A 14640-nucleotide genomic window follows, 5' to 3' on the forward strand; every position below is an offset into this window, starting at 1 on the left:
GGAGAGATTCTATTTATTTAGAATTCATAATTATTGTTTATTCGTATATTTTTATGATATAAAATAATTAGGAATATAGGTTGTATCTACGATAGAATAAGGAAGATGATAGAATAAGATTTGTTAATTTGTTTTTAAATTTAAGAGAAGAGAAAATTCCTTTTATAAAAATGGAATTCTGTTTGCAAATTAATCACATTTAATTTAGCAAATATTTAATTGAAAAGTAATTTAGAAAAAGGAATCTTTTAAAATGGTTCTTTTATTTATTTATTTTAAATCAATATGCAATCTCCTTGTAAATGAAGATTTTATTTTAATGGATTTACACAAGTGGAACTATTTATTTTGGTGGAATAATCTTTTTCTTGTAAAAAGCGGTGAATGTTTGTTATAAAGTAATAAAGTTGCAAGGAAACGGAAGTGGGTATAATAATGCTGTCTTTAAGTAGGAAAGAAAATAGTGATTCTCACGTAGTGTTCTCGAGTACGAAGGAAAATAGTGAAGATGTTTTCAAGTGGAAAAGAAAATATTAAGCTCGTTCCAAGATGTACAAGAACATGTTGAAGTCATCCTCACAGCTCGAAGAGAAATCTCGAAAATCGTTTCGAAGAATAAAAGATAAAAATCGAAACAAGATTGATGTAAACTCAATCTTTTTAAATATACATAATCAGAGAACATTGAAAATTAATTTTTATCAGAAACAATTATATACTTTTAACAATAATTGCAAAGAGAAAAATATTGTTGTAACGATTTATTATTAAATTTATTTTTGTTATTAGGCGGCCAAGATATAAGAAATACATGTTGCAATTCTCTATGCATTATATATCTTTTATTATAATTATTTTTAATTATATTCAAATAAACAAAAAAAAAAAAAAATTAAATTTCTTCCAATTTTCTTATAGTACGTGTTATTTAATCTAAGATTATTATAAGGAATTTGAATGGGCTTGTGCTGAAAACTGGAAAATCAGGAAAATGATGGACATATCTTTTATCTGCTGACCCACTAAGTAAGTTATCTAAATACAAACAGTGAAGAAATTTGAACTTAAAATACGACTGTTTTTCAGAAGAGGAGACAGACATTCCTGCCACATTCCTTCTGATATATAAAATCTTTCATATTTTGTAATACGATTAAAATAAGAGATTACTTAAAGTTGATCCTGTATATTTTTCTTCGTTAACTGTTTGTTCCTTTTCGTTTCAAATATTAGAAATAATATTAGAAAATTAATAAATAACAATTATATAATATTGTATAATATTTTTTTACAATTTTAAACAATTAGATGAATCTCTGTACAAAAATCGATTCTTTGGATGACATTAAAAGTCACTTCGAATATTTTGCAAATAAACGAAAGCGATTTCGAAGAATATTTGCAAAAATTTATATTTACCTTTTATCAAATTCTATGTACCATTTCTACATTATCGAATTTTTGTAAAAATGCTACTAAATAAATTAATGACACGTAAAAACACTAATACTTAATCAATATAGATACGATGTACATAAATATCTTAACCATTGAATATCCTCGACTTATGAGAAATCATGGAATCGTAGATCTACAAAAAAAAAAAAAAAAAAAAAAAGTAAGAAAAAGAATTATCAGGGCAACCAAATACTTCTAACACCATTAATTGACATCCATCCTCGAGCATAAAAATTCCAACTTTTATCTTCCTTACACTCCTCGCGAAACGTTCCGGAAGGAAAGGCGTCGTGCTGTGAGAAAGTATTCGTTGTACAAACGATCGACACGCGAGACGAATCGACCACGAGACAGGGCCCAATTACACGCAACAGCCACCGTTTGGAATCCGCTGCACGGCGACATTTGCATGGGGTTATGAAGAAATTCTTGAGGCGGCGCATCGTTCGCGGGAATCCTGACGATTTTAATTAAATCCGTCGAACAATGGGAACGTCTGAAGGCGAAATATCGATCATCGCTCTCTCTCCCAAAATTTTTTATATTTAAATTTCGTAGTTTTCTGAAAAATTGCACGTTTCGTTCCACATTTATGCTATTTATCATCGAGAGAATAAATTTTTGCGAATGATCCTTAAATTAATTAATTTTGTTAAATATAATGTTGATCCATCGTACGTTTGATTATTGTTGTAATATAATAAAATAAATAATTGATACATGATGTAATATATATTTCGTGCATATTAGTATTATTATATCGTGAAATATAATATTATTGTACATTTATCAATATTATCTACTGAGCGTATATACAAAATTATAAGCAAAATTGAATCTCTCTTCTTATACAGATTTTTCAGCAAATATTTCAGACTAATATCGTAGAATAATAAGTGAAAGCTTGATTTTTAAATCGGTATCTATTAGAAGTAACAATTTATATGGTTATATTGAATTATTTTTCAAGTTAAGTATTTTCATTTTTTCTTTCTTTATTCAAATTACTATGTATTTTAAAAAATTGAAATGTTTTGATACAATTTACATATGTTTCCATTAATTTTTAAGTAATAATAATAAGAGAACATTCGTGAACAGAAGAAAAATATAATAATTCGTTTTATTGCAATCAAATGATCAAAGTTTATGTTTATATTAAGAAAAATTAATCAACAGTTTCTACACTGTAGAAAAATGAAGACGTTACACCGAGAAATATATATATATATATAAAACCTTCACATCCACCAAAATATTGGTCACGAAAATCACTTTCCTCGCGTGTCGTATCTCATCCCGGTGTATATATTTTCACTGCACCCTGCTCGAAATTTCGAGGCGCTTTATCGCGGCAAATATTTATGTACGATCTTCTTACCTGGCACGAGAACTCGCCGCGTCACTATCTGTTGAGAAATCGTCTATGACGGCGGGACGAATAGTGACGAGTTGTTGCGGTAGATAAATTTATGCATAACAGATAAGCCACTCCGTCGCTTTCTTTTATCGTTGGGCAAAGCTGAGAAAATCTCGATAAAGAATCGACGTTAAGAACATGGTGTCGTGTTGAATTCTGGTAAATGATACAAATATCCGGGGGAGGGGAAAAAAGTAAGTACAATTTAGAATTTATTTAAAAATACGAAAATTCGTATAAGGCAATTTCGATGAGGGGTGGATCACTTTGTATATTCCACGTTACAATTATTCCTTTATTTATCGTATTATAACTCAGAATTTTATTATAATATAAATTGTAACACCGGTTCATTTAATACACATACACACTGAATTACTTGAATTATACGGAATACAAATTTCACGTAAGAAGCAACATATGCAACGTATCCTTTTTCGATAAAAATGCAACGTTATATTTTTTATTTTCACATTAAATAGTAAGCAAGAAATTTGTTGATTCATAAGTTGATTCATAAAATATATAGGGACAAATTTAATTAGAGTTGATGTTAAAAAAGTTTGATTTCATTTTATTATTTCGTACGAATAAATTAATCAATAATGAAATGGAAAAATTTCATTAATAATTGTTATATAAATTTCTCGATAATTATTAAGAATAAAAATATTCTTGAAATAGCCGAAATTAAATAGTAGATTAATCTTGGGATTTTATTCGATGATTTAACATTAATTAGTCTAATTCTAATAATAGTATTAAATTCTATAATTAATCATTGAATAAAAGCGTTATTTAAATTTATAATTAGAAATAAAAAAAAAACCTAAGATATATTTCATGTGAATATATTTTCACTGTCAATTCGATATTTCCTAGAAGTACCCATCATCGTTCCAAAACGCTTCCTCTTCTTCCCTTCTCTTTCTTCAAAAAACTTGCTCGACGCGTAACTTTCGTCGAATAATTCCAAAAACAAAAATAAAAGAAACGAAAGCTTGTAATCGAAGAAATGACGAACGACTTCGGCGACGAAAACAGAAACGAGAAATTTTTTCACGGCGCTTCGTTCCCTCGTTTGGAGCCAATTGGGGCGGTTTGCACGAACAACAGAACACCCATTTCGACCAGTAGCGAGTCCACCTACGGGAACCCGTGATCCACGTGATCCACGGATCGTATGCGACCGTATGCACATGACATAAGTACGTGCCTGTGCATAATGCACCGTGTGTTCTTCGATCGCCGACGTGATTCGTCATTGGGTAATTCGTGGTGGAGACGGAAGTGCCGGCAATTTTCTAAGAGTCCATCATTTTAACGAACACGCTCTCGTCGTCCGTCGTCATTCCTCGAATTGATTTTACAACATCCATTTGGAAATATTTTAGACAATAATCCCGCTTTATATATATTTGTTTTGAAGTGTATTTTTCGACTTATCGATAAGTCTTTTTTTTTTCTTTCTTCTTCTCTTATTTTGTTTTCTTCTTCCAATTTATCACCCGTAATTTCCTTGTTTAAAAAAAAAGAAAAAAAAAAGGTAACGAGCGAGAAAAGAAGGATAAGTGTATGAATAAAACATTTGAGTATATAGTTATTAGACACTTAACGTTCCCCTCCGCGTCGAGCCTTTAATTGTGCATTGAATTCATCAGTTCCGAGATCTCGTGAGTCACATTTTAACGCTTCGAAGCGGTAAATCGCGCGAAAACCAAGGGAACTATTTAAAATTATAATCGTTGTGCACCCTGTTAACGCAGGAAAAGCTCTACGCGAGGGTTGCGCTGCTTGAATTCAAGAAAGGATCGTGCTGAACGTACTCTTCTTCCTCGCATTTCAAAATTTCGATAGAAACGAATTTTTAAATTTTCAGCGAGAAATCCCACTCCCGCGCGATTCAATTAAATGGAAATGAATGGTATGCAAAACTAAGAATTTAAAAAAAAAATTCTTCATTAAATTATATTTTATATATATATATATTTATATAAAGGGAAAAAGCGAAAAAAAATTGTCTTTTCTCATCAGCGAAGCAACGTAAAATGCGATAATTTAATTTCGTTCGAAAAGAAGGGATTCGTTTTATCGAAAAGTGTTGGACGGCGAATAATCATATGAAAAGTACAAAAATGAACGTGAGACAGTGGAACCTGTGGTTGGCCAACGTTACGGCGTCATCATCATCATAATCGTCATGATCGTCAATCCTTCGGGCGCACAGACGCGCGTAATGTATGTCTGTAGGTTAATGCAATTCACTCAGATCTCATTGGGTGAATTGTACCGGCAGAGAATTGATTGATTGGCTGTTTCGTTTCAGCCTCGTACGAGCCGAACCGCGCGCGTTCGCGTCTGTCGCGAAAACGCTGATACTGAATAATTCGCTGTGGAACGTCCCTGACCGTGACTCTATAATCCCTGTTTCAACACGTGCCAAACGTGTCGAAATGACGAATTTTTCGATATTTTTTATTTCATAATTATCGAAGGGATAGAAGAGATAGCTTCCGAAATTGTTAATTTCGTTTTGTAATAATTAGATAGCAAATATAATTATATGTATATATACTTATTTATTTTTATCATGTCGCATTAAAAGCCGCATTAATTTTAGTGTTAAGCTATATATAGATACACTTTATTCTTTCAGATAATATACGTAAAGGTGACAAAAAGGTTATCCTTATTCTTAGAAAAATGCACCACCATCTAAGCGAGCCAATTTCCGGATTGATACGTATATCGAGACGCTTCTTGTAAAAAATACCATATAAAATCGAAGGATTTTATTTTTTATTTATCAATGAAAAATATCTGTAATTTAAATGAAATTTTGTTTCTTGATAATTTACGATGATAATAAAATATTATATTATACTTCTACTATTCGTTTCTAGATATTATCATATTACAATTGTATATTATATATATATATATAATATTCTCGGAAAACATTATAATTCTAAAATAAATATCATTCAAACATATTTTCGATATGATCTCTAAAAAATAAATAAACAGGATCGTGACATTCAGGTACTGTTTGCAAATGATTATGCGCGTAATAAATACAAGATTTTCTATACGGATTCTATTTATTTTTCTCATAATTAAATTGAATTAACATAAAAATCAACAAATTCTTGCATATAAACCACGTGTTTAACTAAAAATAAATCAAATGCTACGTCTAAAGCTACGTCTCTTAGTCTTTCTTCCTTTTGAAAAAAAATTCACTTTTTGACATTTATGTTTCTTTCCGCAACAATGCTTCAATAGCTTTTCTCCGATTTCGTGCGACGGCGTGTACACGAGGACGGGCATGCGCGTTGCGTGCATTCAAGCACGCAGTCGTGCACTCGCGCATGCGTAGCGAGTACACAGCCGCGCACGCGCGCGAGCGTACCGAGGCGGCAGATGTTCAAACGCGGAGTGGAAAACCGGTCGTGTTGATGTATCTGCCGTCGCGAATCGCTATAAAAATATCCGGCATTGTCTGCGATGCCCGAGCCCGTAACGGTCTACACGCTTCAGCCACCGAAACGCTTCATCCTTTTTTTTTCCTCCTCTTTCTTTCTTTCTTTCTCTCTCTCTCTCTCTCCTTCTCTCTTGCCTTTTCGCTTTCTTCTGCCTTTATCTCTTACACTTCTTTTTTTTTTCACGCGGCGCAGATGGGAAAAAAGCATTCACTCACGCTGGAAAATCTCGGCCGCTCGCGGGTAAACGATAATCTTGATTTTTGATTCTTGAAAAAGATTGAAAGAATTACGAAGGGTGAACGAATCTTTCGAGAATGTTCGAGTATTTTAGAATTTTTTTTTTTTAGAAATTTAAACGTGTCACGGATCACGATTTGATTTCGATCATTTTCTCATCTTCGAACCCAAAAATTATGCGATACGAGCCATCCATAAAGTGCTGCGTATCGTTGATAATTCGGCAACGGACAAAGAGAGAAAAGGACAATAAGGTAACAGTAGGATGCGTCTAATCCATTTAACATGACAAAGAGGAAGAATACGATGCGCGTCATCGATTCTGGGCCAAAATGCTCGCGCGGGAATAACAAAAGACCAGGTATCTCGAGTAATCGGTCTGCGACATGGAGGGAGAAGCTAACGAGAGAATGAGAGAGGGAGAGAGAGAGAGAGAGAGAGTCAGGTCAGAAATATAATAATTGTAGACAGCTGCTCTGTTGCATTGGGAGAGGATCGCTCGCTTCTGACACCCGTGCTAAATTGAACGCACCGCCGTTCCATACCGATTCGGATTATTTATTTTCTTTCCCTGATTACTTCGCCCGTACTCGACTTTCTTCTGTCAGTCCCGTTCAGTCGTAGAAATTCTGTCATTTCTCCGGATGCTTTCGAGAATAGGCATTAAATCGATTTGTTTTTAAAATACGTTACACGCAAGGTTTTAATGCCTTCGGAAGATTTTTATGTCTTTTTATGAAAATAAAGATTTTAATTATTGACTGTATAGTAATAAACATTATAATAAACGTTTCTAAGTTTTTTATAATTGAAATTTTAAAATCGTGGAACTATGATACGATAGATTTTCGTTCGTACAAGCGGTATTATGATGTGGGTCAAAGCGATTTTTATTCCCTCATAATGGAATATAAATGAAGTTCACAATATTTCTTTGGCGAGAGAAATATGAAAATATTATTAGATGAATTAACGCATTTAAAGAAATTCAATTAGCAAGAATTGAACGATACGATTAAAATTTTTAAACAATAATATTTCAATCATCATAATTTCCGTTTTACAACGCTTATAAAACGAGATAAATACTCGCTGAAACTTTTATCCTATATAATTCCGTATATGAATAGGGAACATTTATTTTTCTATTAAAGTAGAAAAAAAAAAAAATATCCAGTTAAACAAAAAAATATTTACTCCTATTTTGCAAAAGTTAATTTTCCAGTAAATAAATTTCTCCTTATTGATGAGGTCGTATATAAAAAAAAACACATCACTCTAAATCGTACGTGTAACTAAATTCTTTTTACAATCAAATGCTCAAATACTCTCTGTCTTAAAACTTTTACAAAATTTTTACAAAGTTAACTCGTTCGTAACTCCTCGACAAGAAAAGATCAATATCCGATATCTCAACCCGATCGATTCGAAACTTGGAATTATCTTAGAACGAAGAATACCGGCTACTACGAGGGAACTAAAAATAAATAAAAACACCGAAAGGAATCACCGATGCACGCATCCCCAAAAGTGAAGTGACATGAAATTAGAACAAGCTCCGCGGAACGGTTTACTTTCGGCCGCGTCCAGGAATTCTGACGATCGAAATAAACATCCGGCCGCATCTGCGCTTCCTCCACCGGTCGGTCCTCCGCCGTTTTTCCACCGTAAAAGGAAATGGATTTCCTCCACACGTGCTACTCGTTCCAGCGCCACTACTCGCGTGCAGCCTCCTCCCTGCAGCGGAACATCTGTCCCCGACCTGCGCGAGGAACAGTTGTCGGCCGGCTAACCGCGCCGATTATTACGCGCGTGCATCGCCATCGTGAGGACGAACGAATCGATTTCAGCCATTCAGGGATGCACGATCTCGGCCGCGAATTAATATCGTGGCGATCGCTGATAAATCATCGTGAGGACTAGCGCGGGATTAACGAGGGAGGCCTGGTGGGACCAGATGTGCCAGTCGTTTCTAGGAAAGATGGCGGACGGATGGATAGACGCACCCCTGTTTCTTAAACGTTTCCCTTTGCTGCTCGATACGATACGAGCAGCCCGTTCAATTGGCTGGTAATAATTTTAAGGATTAGATGATATTAACGAGTGCGTGAGAATATCCGTCAGGATATCAGGCATAAATTTGAATCCTGCGGTAAACTCGTTTTCGATATGAGAATTTTGGTAAATTTAAATCGATGGAAAATATCAATGATGGAGGATTGAATTGCTAAAGAAATTTCGAGTATGAATTTTATTCGCGTATGGAATAAATTTGAATAGAGAGTTTTTTAAATATCAACGAAATTTATCATCTTATTCGAAATAATTTTCAAGTTATTTTAAGTTAATTGTTATTTTGCCTAGGAATATTTCTTTGAAAATTAAATCACTAATTTGAAATTATACTTATAATAAAGAAAGATAATAATAATTTTGGAAAATAAACAGAACAATAATGTTCAATAATGCATCAGCGAGTTTTAATTATAATTGAACTACGGATTTTTATTGTTTAAATACAGTTGTTTAATTCGTAATATATTTTGGATATCTCTTGTGTGCCATTACTATCTAATATTATAATGTAACTTTTTCAAAATTTTTTTATTGCTTCCAAACCTTTAAATAATAGCGTATTAAGTTATTTACAGCAATATTCGACGTATAATGTTAAATTTAAAACTGCAAGAAAATCGATTCAATTCGACGTAGCATAATTCATTATAATGCACAATTTACTTTTTAATAATAAAACAATCGATAAGACACCAATATAAAATACTTTATTATAATACATAATTTTCTTTTTATTAATAAAACAATCGATAAGAATCAAATTCAATCCTGAAGTTGCAACAAATAAAAATGTCACTTAACACGATATATTTAATCTCTCTAATTTCTAAATGATTTTTGAAATACATTTACAACAACCTAACATTATAAATATGATTTTTTAAATCATATTTGCAACAATTGACATTATAAAAACCAAGAATTTTGATAATAAATAATAAAGAAACATCGATAAGATATCAACATAAAATAGTTTGTTATAACACACACAATTTTCTTTTTAATAATAAAAAAATCGATAAGAATCAAATTATATTCAATCTTGAAATTGCAACAAATAAAAATATTATTTAATTAACGATATATTTCATCTCTCTAATTTCTAAATAATTTTTTACATTCGTGAAATCGTACATCTAACATTATAAAAACCAAAAATTCTGATAATAAATAAACATCGATAAGATATCAACATAAAATAGTTTTATATTCAATCTTGAAGTTGCAACAAATAAAAACGTCATTTAATACGATATATTTAATCTCTCCAATTTCTAAATGATTTTTTAAATCATATTTGCAACAATTGACATATTATAAAAACCAAGAATTCTGATAATAAATAACACAGAAACATCGATAAGATATCAACACGAAGTAATTTTATATTCAATTTTAAAGTTCCAACAAATAAAAACATCATTTAATACGATATATTTAATCTCTCTAATTTCTAAATGATTTTTGAAATACATTTGCAACAAGCTAACATTATAAAAATCAAGAATTCTGATAACAAATAATACAGAAACATCGATAAAATAACATAAAATAATTTTATATTCAATCTTGAAGATATAAATAAACGTCGATTAATACGATATATTTAATCTCTCTAATTTCTAAATGATTTTTGAAATACATTTGCAACAAGCTAACATTATAAAAGCCAAGAATTCTGATAATAAATGATACGGTCGAGTCGTTCGCAGAAGCAGTGCATGGAGTCGTGAAGAGTGGATTGCCACTCGTAAAATTTTCCACATATCTCCCTCGAGAGCGCAGAACGCGATTCGCAATCGTAGGACGAGAAAACGCTCTAATTCCTTCGTTTCTTTGTCGATTTAACGACTCGTGTATATCGGAAACTTGGGATAGTTTCGAATATACCGGATACTTTACACCCTAAACTTCCGAAACGATGCCTGAATATTTCAACCAATCCCTCGAACAATCTCTCCCGTGGAATTCACCATTCTCCTCATAGATCTGAAACTACAATTGGGAACCCGATAGATAGTTGCGAATATATACAGAGCAGTGGAGAACACACCCCTAAACTGGGTCTAAATATTTTAATAAGCTAACAACTCCCTTCCTGGATCCCTCGAAAACCCCAATATCCCGGCTATATCGTGGAATTTATTATTATCCATAATTCTTGTCCAAGCACACGTCTATCGATGCTCGTAATGACGTCGTAAACGAGGATCAAATCTAATAAAGAAAGATTCATTACCTTCAAAATCGAGTACTGTTATACTGGTAAGGAATAACAGTTTGTTCTGATAGTTGAGAAATGTATTTGATGATCGAATTTTGAATTTTAATAAGTTTAAATAAACAGTTTGGAAAATCGAAACTTTTATAATGAATAATATTAGAATTGTAAGAGATAAATTTCATTCAATTTCGATAATAAAAAAGTTAATTTTTCCACTAATTCTTGTTTAAGAATTAATTATAAAAGAGTGAAGAAAAAATTTATTTCGGAGGAACAAAGGATTTCTCGTAATAAACTGCTCGTAAAGTTTAAAAAAATCCCAGTAATTTTCAACCATTATTTGAAAATACCTTCTTTTTTTTCATCCCTGAAAATAGTTATATAAAAGATTCTGTCCATGTTTATATCCACATATTTTACTTGAAATCTATTAACGCACTATGGAACAACACGCTTTCATTATTAACTGATACATGATTCGTTCTACGTTTGAAATACTACTCGAAACAATAACATTAGCAATAATTCTAACTGATTAAAGAAACTTAATCTTATCTTACTTAACCATTTAAAAATAATTGCCCGTTCATAATACTTGGAATTTGATCTATCTTCTTTTATCGATCCTTCTTGTTATTAAGAATATTCTTTCCGAAATTTACCAAAATATACATTTTAAAAGATAATTTTAAAAGTATAACAGAAAGAATGCGTTCGAATATTTCAAATTTCTATTTCTAAAAATAGGTTCTGAAATATTATTTTTCCCGAGGATACAAATATCAATATAATATACGATTCGCGATACACCTAGAAACACCGTTTCCATTCAAAATATTAATATTACACAATCCGACTCATAAACTTATTCGTAAAGTTCAAAATCCAATCGATCTTGGCTCCTCGAACAGCGGCGCGTCGATTAAAATACGTGTGCCACGACCACGTGGCGAAGGTCGAGAGAAGGATGGAAGTGGATAAATTCCAGAAATCTAAAACCGGGACACGGAGAATCGTCGAGACGCGTTAGGCGCGGGAAAAAGGCTGGACGAACTCTAACCCTCCCCCCGTGCCTATCCTCTGAGAAAAGCGTCTCCCATGGTAGCCATGGTAACTGTACAAACACGATGGCCGACCAGCTTCCGGTTTCGACGCGACAGCTGCGAGGATCTAGTTTCTAGGCCTGGATCGGCGAAAGAAGAATCTTTCTCTCGTTCTTTCGGCGAAGAATCGATCGGCCACGATCCACTCCCTCGCGGATCCACTCGTCCCGCGATCCTCTGTTTGCCCAACTTCTTTCCGAGCTGTGGTGATTAATGTTTACCGCGAAATCGAATTGCAAGCCGGTTTAATGAAAGCCTGGTTGCACGATATTGATCCACGACCCTCGTTAAGGGGTAAGATTAGCCGAGTTGTTATTATTTTTTTTTTTTTTTTTTTGGTTTTTGGAAGAATTGAATGGAAATTGGCAAGATGATTCGGGTTTGAACATTTTTCTCGCGGAATCGACACGATCAATGTATTTTCAACAATTGAAACGTTAAGTCGGATCTTTGTTGGTCTGTTTATCGAATTCAAGGAATGGACAGAGAAGTGAAAACTTTTCGCGTATTCGTGCTTTTTCTGAACCGAAAAATTGCAATATTTTAAGGAAGGAATAGTTGATTTTTGTATAAAAAAAAGCATGTGTTTTGTGCTCGTTCAAAGAGATAAGATATAATTTGAAATTCGAATCGATCGAGCAATTTTTGTTTCAATTCGTGTTTTAATTCGTTTTTAATTGACGAGAAATTTATATTTTTGAAACGTTAATAATCCGTATTTCAAGAAGACAAGTGATGCTTGATGTAGATAATTGTAATTGCGAATATTAATCGAGGATCAAAAATTGAATAATAATAAAATACTCGACGTACAAATATTTAGAAAAAAAATTTCTACAGAAACATTTCAACTATAACAATGATTAATTTAAATTGGTTAAAATTAATTTCTTGCTCAATAAGATTTTAACGTGGTCAAAAATGGTTGAAACTTTATGCGTGAATCTAATATAATAATTATGGAACGTAACATCGATTGGAATCTCTTCGTAACTACCAATAAATTACCAGAATTAACGGGAAAAAAATCATAAAAAATGTTGTTTGAAATACCAAGCTGAAATATCATTTCGTTTAATCGAATCCATTCTCGCTCACTGTTATCATCAGGTTACAAAATCTAAGAATTTTTTTAAATTATTTCATCAGAATATCACAATAATTACACATCGATCCAATTTACAATCTCGTTCTTATTACACATCTCCCTCTCCTATCACAAATCTCAAAAAAAAAAAAAAAATAAAATTCACTTTTTCCACCTCGACCTGAGAATTTTTTAAAATTATTTCGTCAGAATATCGCAATAATTACACATCGATTTCTCTCGATCCAATTTACAATCTCGTTCTTATTACACGCATATCTTTCTCTCCTATCACAAATCTCAAAAAAAAAAAAAAAAATTCTTTCATTCACTTTCTTCTCGACCAAAGAATTTTTTTAAATTATATCGTCAGAATGTCACAATAATTACACATCGATTTCTCTCGATCCAATTTACAATCTCGTTCTTATTACACATCTCCTTCTCCTATCACAAATCTCAAAAAAAAAAAAAAAAATAAAATTCACTTTTTCCACCTCGACCTAAGAATTTTTTAAAATTATTTCGTCAGAATATCACAATAATTACACATCGATTTCTCTCGATCCAATTTACAATCTCGTTCTTATTACACATCTCCCTCTCCTGTCACAAATTTCAAAAGAAAAAAAAAACAAAATTCCCTCATTCAGTTTCTTCTCGACCAAACACCTTTCTCATATTCGCCTCGCCTCATATTCACTTCCAATTCTAGCTCTCGAAAAATAAAATACATTTCGAAAACGTTTCTTCGATCCAATCGAAACGTAAACGCAAAAAACAATCTTCATTCCTTTCATTCCCTCTCCATCACAAATTCCGTCACAAATTCCCGTCCAATCGTAAATTTACAGCAACAAGATCGCGAGATCCCGCGGATTATCACGGCCGATCGGAGGGCAGGCGCGTGTCAATCGCCGCGGCGGATCTAATTGGAGCGAGCTTGATCTATCCTCATGTAAATGAGCGTAATTAGCGTGCAACATAAATCAAGGGAACGGCAGGGCACGATCGATTAGGCCGCGAAGGGGGAATCAACCACGGCCCAACACGACGAGGGGAGGGAACGGAGAGGAGAAACGGAGCACGCACAGTTTCTGACCCGATTTTCCTTCGGGATGGGATTAACCACATTTCGGTAATTGGAATTATCCGTGGATCGCTGTACAACCGTTCGAGAGGAGGACCTGGGCGAAATTAAAATTCGCCATTTTCTCGGCCGCCATTTTACGGGGGTCGAATTAGGTCAGGCTGGATCAGGGCTGGGATTTCGCTGTCAAATTCAACGGTCAGATTGATAGACTCGGGTCGAATGTTAGGGCAATTCGATGGACGAGATTATTATCGTCGATCCTCAAAATGATAATTATCGATATTTGTCATTTTGAGAGAAATAATACATTTTTGATGTGGTGATATTATTTCTTTGCATTTATCTTAACGATTCTATTCTTAAATAACGTCAGATTTATCTCGTGACTCAAAATTAATTAGGATCGTGAAAGTTAATTTTATTTGAGTAATATTTTTTTCACAAGAATAACATTCGT

The 14640-nt window shown here is 32.9% G+C and overlaps 1 protein-coding gene across 4 annotated transcripts in view; it reads right to left on the minus strand.

Moving 5' to 3' along the window:
• Tet (tet methylcytosine dioxygenase-like) overlaps positions 1-14640 on the minus strand; it is a 178030-nt gene that overhangs the window by 117120 nt on the left and 46270 nt on the right. The window lies entirely within an intron of this gene.

Source organism: Apis florea, unplaced genomic scaffold (genome assembly GCF_048593485.1).
Source record: "Apis florea isolate Af1SG1 unplaced genomic scaffold, ASM4859348v1 contig_1789_pilon, whole genome shotgun sequence".
In the NCBI taxonomy this organism is placed as follows: Eukaryota; Metazoa; Arthropoda; class Insecta; order Hymenoptera; family Apidae; genus Apis; species Apis florea.